Source organism: Pteropus vampyrus, unplaced genomic scaffold (genome assembly GCF_000151845.1).
Source record: "Pteropus vampyrus isolate Shadow unplaced genomic scaffold, Pvam_2.0 Scaffold156, whole genome shotgun sequence".
NCBI lineage: Eukaryota > Metazoa > Chordata > Mammalia > Chiroptera > Pteropodidae > Pteropus > Pteropus vampyrus.
In genome coordinates, this window is record NW_011888937.1 from 1,329,903 (window position 1) to 1,340,969 (window position 11,067).

The following is an 11,067-nucleotide window of genomic DNA, read 5'->3' on the forward strand; positions in this document are numbered from 1 at the left end:
TTATTTTCTACTCCTAAGATTACAATAGAAGCAACAATTTCAAGTGCAATCAGGGTCTCCTTATTGAACTCTAAGCTCCCTGAAAAGCAGCACTGTCTCTGGATTCCCAGTAACGAGGGCCGTGCCTGGCCCATAAGAGACCCTCAGAACAAGTTTAATGACATGAAAGGGCCTCAGTTTAATGATTTTGCTAGTCTGGTTTAGCACAAGGCCCGCTCTCAATCCAGTGTCTGCCATGTGCTATCTGTAGAATTGCAGGCTCTGGAACTGACTTTCCAGAAAATTAAATGAAATGATGATTTATGAAGAGTAGCCATTCTGAAGCCTGGGACTTGGCAGTCAATCAGTAGTGGCAGGGATTACTGTTTTGTCTCTAAAATGCAAGCAGAACCACGATTGTTCATGTAGCTTCTGCATTATCATCTTAACTGTCTTCTATCAGAATCTTAACTTGGCACAGAACCACTAACCTACTGACCCATTCTGTGGTCACACAGCCCCATGGGGCCAAGGAGGACTGCAGAGCCCGGCTGCTCAAGAACCAACACAAAAGGTCTCAGGAATAAAGGAGCCACCAACAAGGCAAGGTCAGTGTCATGTGGGTAGAAGAACTGTCACCAACTTCCCCAGAATCCCAGCAGGTAAGTCACAGGAACTGCCTTCAGGCCACCCGCTCTTATTTTTCACCATGGCCACTGTCCCAAGCCCCTCTGTTAGGCACCTAGTCAGACATGAGCAACAGGGGAACAAAGGAATAGGGGCTCAGCCTAGAGACCGCCCAAAGAACACCCCAACGATAGTGGAATTCTAGGTACACACATGTGCACTAGGCAAAGTTGTATGACAGCCAGGTGTCAATCAAAATGACCTCACTTGCCAATCACCTAGGAATGCCTTTGGAACCACGCATCACGGCCCAAATATAGGACAGATATTCCCGCTTCTGGGTCCTTTTGCCCTTTTGGGTTCTCCCCGCTTTTTGCCCTTCTGGCTCCTCCCCTTTCACTCTTCTGGGTTCTCTCTCTTTTTGGTGGCCTTTTGTGGCCTTTTTGCCCTTTTGTAGCCATTTAGGCCCCTTTGTGTTGGTTACAGCCCTGGGACCATGTGCCTTCTTGGGGCATTCTTTGTCTTTCTAAAATATACTTTTAATAAAACTATTAAATCTCAATGACCCGTGATTATTCACTGTGGTCATTTGCAGAAGAACAGAGGACAAATGCTAACTACATGTCTGTGCCATTGTTACCTTCTCCCTCCCCCCAACATTGGGCCAATACCGAACTCTGACACCACCTCCAATCGCTTCCATAGGCCCCAACAGTGACACCTCCAGGCAGAGCCCAGCAGGAGGGAGTTAATGTCCCCCAGTGGCTGAACCTTCTCAGTACTATCTTTGTCAGTGGTAAAAGGCTGGCTGTGAATCACACCAAGAAAAGAACTGCCAGTCAGACCTTGGTAAATAAGGTTCCAAAGAAAACATCCAAGCAAATGACAATCCTTATCAATCCCCCAGGACCCAATAAAGAGATAACACTGAATTTTTCCATACTGTCCGCTGTTTTAGAAATGTACAGGAGTGGAGAAAACCACTTGGAAATTATTATATGAGCAAACTAGAATAAAGGGTACGAGCTGACAAGCATTCCTGTCTGCTGCTCCCAGTCTTCTATCAATATATCAATCGCCCCAGAGTGAGGGTGTATCCAACAACCTATCTACGCACGAATCCATCACTCCAACACTCGACCTTTAGTTGACAACAGGTCCTACAGAGGTGTGGTGTCTCCACTGCCGGCTTTTAATACACAACTTACTCTAGGTCAGCTCTGTACTGAGAGAGAAATAGAGACAGTAAACTATCTCTCAGGGATTTTTGTTTTGTTTTTCTTTTAAAAAAAATCTTTATTTTTCAACTTACAAAAGCAATATGTATTTATTATTTTAAAACAACTCAAAACATTATTCAAATCTAGAAAATGAAAAGTCCTCATAATCCCATTCCACTGCCAGTTAGTTTTCTTTGCAGAGAGTAAAGGGGAAAAAAAGACCTAATATCTTTTTTAGAAAGATATTTTTCTGCTTACAAAGAAAATCTTGCCCATTGGATTGGTTTAAATAGAAAAAAGTCAATGAGGGTACTGTCGATGAAAGCGTAATTTCCATTTATACATCCATTTACAGAAAGTCTTTTTTTTTGGATGTTATTTTAACAGAACTTATTACAAGTTAAAAAGCACACATACTAGTAGACCCAGTTAATCTGCCGTTAGGAATCTCCACTAAAGAAACACGAACTTGTGGGCACGAAGAGACATGTACGAGGAATTTTTTTTCAATGTCTATTAATATGAGAATGATTACCAAGGTAATCTCTACCTCAGAATGCAACACAGCAGCCAAGAAGAATGAGGTAGACCCATATGTACTGGTCTGGAAAGGTTTCTGAGATATGCTATTAAATGGGAGAAAAAAAAAAAAACCCCACAAGTTACAGAATATGTATAATATGATCCTCTTTGTGTTATAAATACATAAAATAATACACAGCAGTTGTATATGTACACATGTAAACCAGTCTGGAAGGATACACACCGAACTGTTAAGAGTGTAGAGTGGACCTAGGCAGAGAGGGGAAGGGAGAGTCTAGAAAGAACTTCATTGTACTTGCATTGTTTGCATGTTCAGCTACGATTAGCATGCAGTTCTCTACTAAGCATAAAATCTTTAATCCAGTGGATGTACTTGAATATGGTATGAAGTAAAGATCTAACTACTCCCTCCCAAACCATCTTTTCCTCTATATCTGCTTAAGCCTGTTTGAATTCTCTCTTATGTTCCTTTGGTGTTATTGTATCATTATCCTCGCTGTTGTTTTATAGGACGTTTTTACATCTTTTAAAAAACTTTTAAAAGTGCCTTTTAATTTTTTTAACTTCCTAACTTTTGAATCCATTTGGAATTAATTTTCTTTCATGATATCATTTTCTATTTAGTTTGAATCTGATGTATGTATAATCTCGACTTGCATTTCAAGTACTCCCAACTACCTAGCTACTCAAAATTTAATATCTTTAAAGAGATGATACTGAGTTGACATTTTATCTGTGGTAGGGACGGACATTCAGTATTCTGGTCCTTTTAGTTGAACTGGTGTTAAAATACACACAGTACCTCAGGGATAAGTTCTAGCTTTCAAATATTAGAAATGTTATTAAAAGTCACTGAAACCATGGAGAATATACTCCAACCTTTCACAAGAGTCAGAAGTAGTTTAGGTTCCTATAGGATGCTAGGGTCAGTATTTGCCCCCCAATTGAAACCATGCAGTACCTCAAGTTTTTCACCATTACAATAAGGGGGCTGGAGCCTCCATGTCCCATGGCCTGCTCTAATATTATAAGATTATCAAATTACTTTGCACAGAATATGAAGTTGGACCTCTAATTTTTGGAGATGACAAAATCTACCTCATACTACATACAAAAATTAACTCAAAACTGACCAAAGACCTAAAATGTAAGAACTAAAACTAATAAAACTCTTAGAAGGAAGCACAATCGTAAATTTTTATGGCATAGATTAGGCAACAGTTTCTTAAATATGACACCTAAAGCAAAAAAGACAAAAGAAAAGGTAATTAAAACTTTTTGTGCCAAAGGATACCATCAAGAAAGTGAAAAGACAACCCACAGGAAGGGAGAAAATATCTACAAATTACAGATCTGATAAGAATCCAGTGTCCAGAATACATAAAGAACTCTTACAGTTCAACAATAAAAAAATAAATAACCTGTTTTAAAAGGTCAAAGATTTAAATGGACAGTTCTCTAAAGAAGACATTCCAGTGGCCAATAAGCACATTAAAAGATGTTGCTAATCATTAGCTATCAGGAAAATGCAGATCAAAACCACAAGGAGATACCACTTCACACCCAATAGGATGGCTATAATCAAAAGAACAGACAGTAAGTACTTTCAAAGATGCAGAGAAACTGGAATCCTCACGCACTGCTAGTGGCAATGTAAAATGGTGTACCCACTTTGGAAAATAGGCTAGCAGTTCCTCAAACATTTGAACACAGAGTTACTACATGACCCAGCAATTCCACTCCTCGCTATATACCTAAGAAAACAGAAAATGTATGTGCACACAAAAACTTGGATAAGAATGTACATAACAGCACTATTCACAACAGCTAAAGAATGGGAACAACCCAAATGTCCATCGACTGATGAATGGATAAACAATATGTGGTGTATCCATACATTATGTTATTCAGCCATAAAAAGCAATGCGTGCTGATTCACAATGCAATGACTAAACCTTGAAAACAGTATGCTAAGTAAAAGCAGCCAGTCACAAAAGGCTATATGTTGTATGACTGCATTTATATGAAATATCCAGAATAGACAACTTCATAGAGACAGAAGGTTAGTGGTTGCCAGAGGTTGGAGGGAGTGACTGTTAATGGTTAAGGGTTTCTTTTTGGAGCGATGAAATGTTTATGAATTAGAGCAGTGATGGTTCACACAACGCTGAATATACTAAAACCACTGATTTGTTCACACTTTAATAAAAGGGTGAATTTTATGGTATGGAAATTATATCTCAATAAAATAAATAGAGTATATTTTAAGCCACTAAGGAAATGAAAGAAAACAAGATCTTGAACAGTATTTCTGGAAATAAGCCTGAATCTTGATATCCAACTCGCATACCTTGAACGATGGTTCCAACCCTGGCTGCCCAATAGAATCACCCGGGGAATTTTTAAAAACACACATGCTTGGACCTCCTTCCCAGAGGTTATGATTTAATTGGCTTGGGGTGGGGCATAGGGACTAGTGTTTTTCAAAAGTTCCCCAGCTGATGCTAATGTGCAGCCAGAATTGAGAACAGCCGCCCTAGAATTTGAGCTTTTATAAAAGAGTCCCTGGTGTTGATTTAGATTATCTGTCATTTTATCCTTTCTCGTAAACATGAGACAAACAAAATTCTAAATGGTTGACAGTTTCTGGTTGTTAGATATGGAATTTTATTTTATTGTCTCTTCAACATTTTTTAACAAACATCAGCAGGTTGCAGACAAAGAATCTTAAGTACAAAATGGCTAAGACACATCCTGAGGTCACCAGAGTGAGTTGGGGTAAGGATCAAATTACAATTTAGTGCTTGGGAACCTAACTCACTTCTTTTTCTAGTTACTCCAGTTGAAACATTAGGAACATCCACTCAGTACCAGTGGTGGGGACAGGCAGCGTCGTTACTGGCACAAGAGGCAGAGAGGCTGGATGGAGCCTCAGTCCGGGAAAACGGCAAACTCTCAAGTCTACTGTCTTCACCTTCTGATTTGGTAAAATGGAATCACCCCTCTACCTGCCCCCACCCACAAATAACAAGCCTGTTTTCCTTACAGGGCTGGGAAGCCCACATTGATTTCATCTCCTCTTGTCAGGTAAGCTATCCTAAAGTGTCACTTATCTGGAACACTGCTTGTCTGATTTTCATTATTTTCCCCTACACTGGTGAAACCCACGTCGGGTCTACATGAGGAGTCACATTCATTTTGGAGCACCAAAGCTGTTTCCAATTGGTAAAGTCGTGGCCAGTGCATGTTGTTCATTAGTGTATTTGTGGGAGGCTGTCCGGGCCCCAACCCAGCCACTGCCCGTGGGAAATTCTTCCCAGATCAGAGGACACACCAGGCCCCAAAGACCAGAAATGAGGGACTCTTGCGCAGTGCCCCTTCCCCCGTACTTGAAAGGAACACACACAGACAGCAGTTGTTTGGGTTCTGGTTTAGTTGTGTAATCTCTCAAAGATTTTCTATGCAGTTCCCTGGCTCCTCCACCCCACTTTCTCTCTCACTCAGCTGTTTTCTAAGTTGAATTCTGATCTGGGTTTCTTCACAATGTCGCCTTTGACTAAAAGCTAATAAAACCCCACACGGGAAATTCAGGAGTAGTAGAGATGCCACATGACTGCAAGCTAGGGTCGCTGGTCAACTCGATTTGGTTTTCGAGCTTGTATACCATCTGGGGGCTTCAGTGCCACCCGCCTTCGTGGCTATAAAGGAGGGTCTTTGTCTTTCTTCACAGCGAACATGGGCCTGAACCTTCCCGAAGAGTCCTGCCGACCACACCGCCTCATCACGCTCCAGAACCACTGCTTGCACTCCCTACGTCTGCTACCTTGCCCAAGGCTCTGGGCAGAGACACCGGCTCTGCTCACCAAAATGACCACCTCTACAAGAGCCAGGGTGACCAACTGCCTCCACCACAGGCAGGCTCCCTCACAGAGCTCTGTGACATACCTGCCACCTAACCAACCTGGGGTCACAGGGCTGGCCACTCAGGAAGCTGCTCAAACTCTCGGCGGAGGAAACCTTTTTGTCAATGGGCATACAAATCCTTGACATAAAAATCTGATAAATCAACGAGAAGAAAAAGGTGTTCTGCTGCATGCATCCTGAAATCCTTGGTCATGGTTGAGAGTTCTCTTATATCAGCCGCATCATCTGGTAATTTATTTCTGAGAAAATCTTGATTTCCACAGATAAGTGGTAGCAAACGCTAACAGGCTGTTAGGAGATTGCCTTTTGATCTTTAGTTAAATCAGTGTTTCTTGGCCTTTCTTTCATTATTGCCTCCCTTAGGAACACTGGTAGACATGTCTGCCTTACTGTGCTCTTCCCCATCTGTGAAATCTTAATACCACAGATAAACTGCATATCTGTGTATGTATAGTGGTCCCTTGGAGGGCTGTACAACACTGTCACTGCTAGATTTTTTTTGCCCCTTGGGGACAACACCACTCCAGTTGAGAATGCATGAGTTTCATTGATCCGAAGCTTGAAATTATTGAACGAAAGTTGTGTTTCAAAGTAGAATCATTAAAATAATAATACTAGAAACAACAATGGAAAATTCTTAAATAGTAATTATTTGCCAGACATCTTCCTAAGCATTTTACTTCTACTTACTTGTGTAAGTCTCACAGTACTATTAGTATTCTCACTTAATAAAGAAAATGAGGCACAGAGAAGTTATATGACTTGCCCAAGGCCACACATGTGACACATGGCAGAGCTGGGAATCAGGCCTGAACGCTACTGAACGAATGCTCATTTCCTTATCACAAAAATAAAAATCAAGCAAGATGCACCCTAACTTGCAATAAGTCTGGAACCACTCATCATGACACAGTTCCACAAAGTGACACGTTAACAAACTGGCCACTGAGCAGTGAAGACACCCCAAGCCAAGCCCACCAGGGGCATTTATGAGCATTTGGATGAGTTATGCATGCCTGAATATTTAACAAGATTCCTAACCAATACCATATTTATAAGAAATTCCAACACAGACAGAAAGAGGCAGGGGACTTACTCACTGTGAGCCACCCTGGTAGCTCCAGTTAATGCACCGGTGGTCTCCAGTATATCGAAATGTGAGATATTTAATCAGACATGTTTTATTTCAGTTGCACATTTTTACATGGTAAAAAACAGAATTAAAAGAAAAATCAAGTTCGACATTTGAGAAACCCCCAAAGCCCTGGACTCCTAGTGGAGAAACACCCAATGACTTTCTGAGCTGTCTAGTCTGACTGAGGATGCTGCTCCCACAGCTGGGACAGCCTCCTGCTGTGGCATCCCACACCTGCCCCCTCTGACCTGCCACCAAAGACCCAGGCAGCACTGGTTTTTAAGCTCTCTGGGTGATGTGATGTGCAGCGGGCTTGAGGGCTGCAGTTCTAGTTCTATTTGTTGTCGCTATTTTGAGAAGGTAACCGCGACTCTGAGCAAAGTCACACCCAGCTGGTCCAATCCCCTCATTTGCACCTGAAAAATACACCGCTTTTATGTCTGTTCTTTCTCGCCACCACTCTTAGAAAAGGGAGTGCTCTTGACTTTCTGCCTGCACATGTGCTCTGGTCATTATTACTTTCATCCCACTCATTCATCTCTTATTTACTAAATGCCTACTATGTGCCAGCAACTGGAGAATCAAAGCAGCTAAACACATAATCACAAGCTATTTCTAGCATTTGGAAGGAAAAAGATCAGGGAGCCCAATTTAGGGTGGGGTAGATTAGTGGAAATTATCTGAGTGAGGAGTGAGGCTAACAACATTCTAGGCAGAGCAAACGCCAAGCAGGAGACCCAGAGATGGAGAAGTTTGGGCCACCAGAAAGCAAGCTGATGAGTCCGGGAGCTCCAAGGGTACGGGAGAGGGACTCTTTCTTGGAGGGGCTTGTTTCTTGCCCTCCACATCTAGAGAGGCAGCAGTGATATCACCACAGTTAGGGGTATGGCCTGGGATGTGACAATGCCTCACTCACTGTGACCTGGTTTCCTGTCTGTAAATTAGGAATAATCATAATCCCTACCCCAGATGGGGTGGTGATTAAACACAGTGATACTCTACACATAGTGGGTCCTGACCTTGACCTGACATGCGGGTCTCACTGCCAGGCCTGGCCTGGGAACCTGGACATTAGGTTATTTTAATGTCCAGCTGCGGGAATAACCACTGTCGCAGAACGTGGGCAGAATGCCAGGAACGAGAGACATGCTCAAAAAAAAAAAAAAAAAAAATGCGAGGTGTTACCATTAGTGGTGTCTTCAGTCTTTCCTTCCACCTGTCTAAAAATGCTCAAGCCTCCAGTCAAAATCATCTCTTAGTCTACAGTCATGCCACCCTGAATGTGCCTGATATCGTCTGATCTCAGAAGCTAAGCAGCGTCGGGCCTGGTTAGTACTTGGATGGGAGACAACCTAGGAGGACCAGGTGCTGTAGACGTTTTAAAAAAAAAATCATCTCTTAACTCTCTACCATCATTCTTGTACAGGTAACTTTTGACAAAACTATAAAATCTGCTTAACAGTCAAATTCATAGAGACTCAAAGCAGAAAGAGAGCTGCCCGGGGGAGAGGGAAGAAGGGAGCGTTATAGGTGAATGCGTACAGAATTTTAGTTTGGGAAGGTAAAGTCCTGGACATGGATAGTGGTTACAGTCGCATAACCATATGAATGTGCTTAACTGAAGTATACACTTAAGAATGGTTAAGATGGTAAGTGTTGTGTTGTGTGTATGCTACCATAAAATTTTTAAAAACTGCTTAAAGTACTGTTTGCTTATATTCAAGATGTCTTTCAATGTCCAGAGAATACAGGCATACCTTAGAGCTATTGCAGCTTTGGTTCCAGCTACAGCAATAAAGCGAGTACTGCCATAAAGCAAAACGTAATCTTTTTGCCGGTGGAGGGTCTTGCCTTCACTCTGTAAAAACCACAGCATCTGTGAAGCAATGAAGTGAAAAGCAAAGGAAGGGAGGTATGCCTGTATAAGAAACAATGTTAACTTGAAAAGTAATTAAAAGAACACATTTACACTCTTCCATTCTTAAGAATCTATCCAATAGAAATGCTACATTTGTGCAAGTATGTTCAGTGGGGCATGTTGTAATGGCACAAAAAGCAAAAATGACCTAAAAGTTCATCATTAGGGGTATGGTTAAACAAGTCGAGGTCCATCTTCGGAAGACTATGCAACCATGAAAAAAAGTGAGATAGTCTGTCCAGCTCCAATGAGTAATATACTATTCAAGGAGAATTTGGCCCCAGGGCATCTGAACTCCCTGTATTAAGGAATCTCTGCCCTCTTTTGAGGCCTGGTTGGGAGGCAGGATCCACCTCTCCACCCTGGAAGCTGCAAATGCCAGCAACTTCAACAGCGGCAGTACCCTCGCCATTCGGTTTTTATGGCATAGTTGTTTCCACACGCAGCCTTCCAAGAGAGTCGGGGAACCACTCTGATGTCCCTTAGAGAAATTCCTTTTCTGCTGATATCAGTCAGTTGACATCTATTGCTTACAACTGAGAACACTACTGATAAAGATACTCAGAGTAGGACTGGTTTTTTAAAAAGAAAATAGGCCCTTATGTGCCAATAGATAATGACGGCTAACATTTCTTGAGCACTTAACATGTGCAGGCACTGTTCTAAGCTCTTTTCAGGTACCAACTCATTTAGTTTCCAAAAAACCCTATTAAGTCTGTACTATCATTCTCATTTTACAGATGAGAAAACGGAGGCATAGAAAAGGGTAAATAACTTGCCCAAAGTTACAATGTCTGTAGGTAGTAGAAATGGTTCATGAACCCAGAACCCACAATCCCAGCTATATGGAAATAGGACAATAAAATACTTCGAAAAAGGGCTGTAGGGAGACTGTCCACACCTGTTGTCTCTGGGATGAGACTGCGAGGTACGGTTGCAGGGGGCTTCTGATGTGTTCCTTCTCTATTGTTTGAAACGTTTGCAACAAGAACTATTCATGTGCTACTTTCAGATAAAGCAGTGTTTTTGTAGGATTACACCTGAACCAGAGTGTTTGCAAACTAAAGCCCCTTGCAACTGAGACTCCATTGAGCCTGTCTTGGTTTCCTGCTGCCGCCTTCCACCCCTCTCGAAAGACCTGAAGATTCAGCTACAAACTCATGCCTGGAGTTTCTTCCTGGTTCTCTTGTGATAAAATTCACTCCTGGGGTGTCTACTGTGATGCAGCACATACAGTTGGGTGTAGAAATCACACAAGTGATTATTTACCCTGGGGACAAGAGCACCTGGGAGCCCCAATTCTATATAACACTCCTCCAGTTTGGCCTCAAAATACCATGTGGCCCCAGTCATCCTCTGACCTATCCATCCACTGCCCTGTCCATCCATCCTGCCTAGTTCTCTCATAATTTTCATTCTCCAAGACCTAAATTAGAGCTAGTTCTTCTGGCAACTTTGGTTTCTTAAATTCTCTGCCCACATCACTTCCTGAGTGAAATCCCTCCTTTGTTGGTAGAAAAGTACCATGTACTTTTCGGGGGCCACTTCTTTCTGTTTATTCATCCTCTTTCTCCTCTTTTACTCAGATGGTCATCTCTTTACACTTGAGGGCCACAACCCTAGGCTCCTTCCTCACTCTCATCCTTACATAGTAACCCGCCACTACCACATACAGGGGCAAGTTTTTCTAGAAACACTGCCTTGATTACCAGTTTATTCTG

General features: G+C 42.1%; 1 protein-coding gene and 1 pseudogene across 1 annotated transcript in view; one reads left to right on the forward strand and one right to left on the reverse strand.

Moving 5' to 3' along the window:
- TCF7L1 (transcription factor 7 like 1) overlaps positions 1 to 11,067 on the reverse strand; it is a 149,443-nt gene that overhangs the window by 88,514 nt on the left and 49,862 nt on the right. The gene's annotated exons all lie outside the window — the stretch shown is intronic.
- Positions 8,687 to 8,805, forward strand: LOC111745524 (annotated as a pseudogene).